The following is a 3,524-nucleotide window of genomic DNA, read 5'->3' as shown; positions in this document are numbered from 1 at the left end:
ATATATATATATATATATATATATATATATATATATATATATATATAATTTTTTTTTGACAAATCCACAGAGAAATTTCACTATCTCCCATAAACTAACAAATCAAGCAGGTGAAAAAAAATTGATAGAAATGAAGTAGATGTAAACAGTATAATAGCTGGGGGGTTACTCAGTTTTCCTGCTTCACTGGCATGGATACAGGAGCAGGAGAGCTGAAGTCAGCTGACCTTGTACCCAGGTTGGACCTCAGGGGCTAGCACACTCGAGTTTACTCTTAAGGATTAAGTAGGGGGACCCAAAGTTCCCTCGTCCCTCAAACACAGCAGTGTTGAGGCCACAGGACTTGGAATTCCAAGACTCTGGGCTGCAAAGTGACAGAGACCTCTCCAAGGGCTCTGGGGGACAACCTGGTAGGCCACAGGTGTGGGACTGCGAACTGGGAGAGATAAAATGGGTGGCATAGGCATGGAAGGGAGGGATCCCCTTCTGCAGAGAGACAAAAGGAAGAGGAAGAGAGGCTTTGGAAGTGTAGGATTGTATTTGGGGGAGAGAAAAAGCACAGACTGGGGATCGGAAAAAAACGGAGCAAGATCCAATTTCTAACTGCGGGACTTTCTCCAGACTGGGGCTGGCTGCCCTGTTTGCACACCTGGGGAGGAGGGGAGCCAGCCCCAGCCTCGATAACTAGTTCAGAGGCGCAGTCCACAGTGGGAGAAAGCGATCCTCTCCCCTGAGTGCTGTGGGAAGAAGGTATATAGTTGTTCCAAGGACAAAGATCCCTGTCTGCACTGCCAGCCAGAGACCCTTTATCGACAGGGTGAAGCAGCATTTCCCCAGTACGGGAGAGCACGGATTGGGTTCCTTTTAACACACGGGGGTTTGAATCCCAGACAAGCGCCAGGGAGGTGCGGTGGGGAGGAGCAGGGGGGTGGGGGCGTGGCTGAGCAGCCCTCTCAAGCCCAAGCAGCACTGTGCGGATGACTTGAACGAAGTGGTTTGGGACACCCGTTCGGGGGAGCAAAGACTGGGGTGTCACCATTTTTCTCCCCATCACCAATAAGGTGGGGCTTTCTGGGAACGGACAAGGGTCCACAATGTAGGCGGGACCCACCTATACCAAACCACGCCCCTCGCACCTGGTAACTGTGTATCTACTGGAGCAAGATTGAGGCTGACCACACCAGACAGCCCCTCCTCCAGACCAGGGCCGCCACAGGTTCCAAGGCACGGGCAGTTTGGCATTTTCTGATTTAACTCTTGGACAATTCTTATTATATATACATATATGCATATATGTATATATACACACACACACATAAAAAAATATATAAATAAATATACATATACATATATATATATATATATATACACACATACATACATACATACATATATATATGTATTTTTTTCTTCCTTTTCTCCTTGTTTCTTCCCTCCTCTAGTCTGGTCATTCTGGTCGTTGGTTTGTTTAAGCAGGCAAAATTTAATCTATTCTCTTTACACCTGTTCTAGATCTTCTTTACTTTCTTCTTTCTCTCTGGATTAAGCCATATAGTTTCTCTGCCTGGCCAATTTTCTTGTCTTTTTCCTCGCCCCATCATTTCTCTCTTTGTATGGGATCAGGCCTCTTCCACTACCATGCCCCCCCTTTTAAAAAAATTTTTTTTCCAGGGTTACTTCAATGAACATATCAAAGCACACCTGGTGGAAGGTCCAAACCATGCCTATAACTAGGGAGATAAAGCAACCAGAGTCACAACAACAGAGTGCATGTAACACACTCCAAAAAACACCTCCTGAAGGGTCAGGCCCTGGACAGTGTATGACCCCCCTTTAATATAGTAGTGCTTGCAGGTGCAGGACACCTAATAAGCTTTTAAAACACATAAGGGACAGAAAACTATCCAAAATGATGAAATGGAGCAATTCTCCACAGAAGAAATTCCAGGAAGAAACGACAGCTAAAGAATTGCTCAAAACAGATACAAAGAATATATCTGATCAAGAATTTAGAATAATAGCTATAAGATTCATCACTGGGCTTGAAAAAAAGCTTACAATACAGCAGAGAATCTATTGCTGCAGAGATCAAGGAACTAAAAACTAGTCATGATGAATTAAAAAATGCTATAAATGAGGTACAAAATAAACTAGATGTGGTGACAGTGAAAATTCAAGAGGCAGAGGGGAGAATAAGTGAAATAGAAGGTAAAATTATGGAAACACATGAAGCTGAGAAAAAGAGATAAAAAAAATTCTAGGGGTGCCTGTGTGGCTCAGTTGGTTGGGTGTCCCAACTTCAGCTCAGTTCATGATCTCATGGTGTGAGTTCGAGGCCCACATTGGACTCTGTGCTGACAGCTCAGAGCATGGAGCCTGCTTTGGATTCTGTGTCTCCATCTCTCTCTGTCCCTACCTTGCTCTCTCTCACTCTCTCGAAAATAAACATTAAAAAAATTTTTTTAAAAATTCTAGACCATAAGTGAGAATTAGAGAGCTAAGTGATTCAATGAAACATAATAATATCCGTATCTCAAGAGTTCCAGAAGAAGAAGAAGAGAGGAAAGGGGCAGAAGGTTTACTTGAACAAATTGTAACAGTGAACTTCTCCAATCCGGGGAAGAAAGCAGACATTCAAATCTAGGAGGCACAGAGAACTCCCTTCAGACATAACAGGAATAGGTCTTCTCCATGACATATCATTGTGAAACTGGCAAAATACAAAGTTAAATAGAGAATTCTGAAAGCAGCTAGGGACAAATGGGCCTTAGCCTACAAGGGTAGACACATAAGGGTAGTAGCAGATGTGTCCACTGAAATTTGGCAGGCCAGAATAGGGTGGCAGGAAATATTCAATGTGCTGAATAGGAAAAATATGCAGCCAAGAATCCTTTATGCAATAAGGCTGTCATTCAGAATAGAAGGAGAGATAAAGGTTTTCTCAGACAACAAAAACTGAAGGAGTTCATGACCACTAAATGGGCCCTACAAGAGATCCTAAGGGGGACTCTGTAAGTGGAATGTAGCAAAGACCACAAAGCACCAGGGATATCACTACAAGCATGAAACCTACAGACAACACAAGGACCCTAAATCCATATCTTTCAATAATAACACTGAATGTAAATGGACTAAATGCTCCAATCAAAAGACATAGGGTATCAGAATGGATTAAAAAAACAAGACATCTATTTGCTGGCTACAAAAGACCCATTTTAGACCTGAGGACACCTTCAGATTGAAAGTGAGGGGATGGAGAACCATCTATCATGCTACTGAAGTCAAAAGAAAGCTGGAGTAGCCATACTTATATCAGACAAACTAGATTTTAAACTAAAATCTATGCATCAAGAAGAGCTAACAATTATAAATGTTTATGTACCTAATTTGGAAGCACACAAATATATAAATCAATTAATCACAAACATAAGCAATCTTATTGATAAGAATTGGTAATTGCAGGGGACTTTAATACTCCACTTACAACAATGGACAGATCATCTAGGCAGAAAATCAGTAAAGAA

The sequence above is a fragment of the Panthera uncia genome, chromosome C2, assembly GCF_023721935.1.
Source record: "Panthera uncia isolate 11264 chromosome C2, Puncia_PCG_1.0, whole genome shotgun sequence".
In the NCBI taxonomy this organism is placed as follows: Eukaryota; Metazoa; Chordata; class Mammalia; order Carnivora; family Felidae; genus Panthera; species Panthera uncia.
This window is presented reverse-complemented; position numbering follows the sequence as displayed.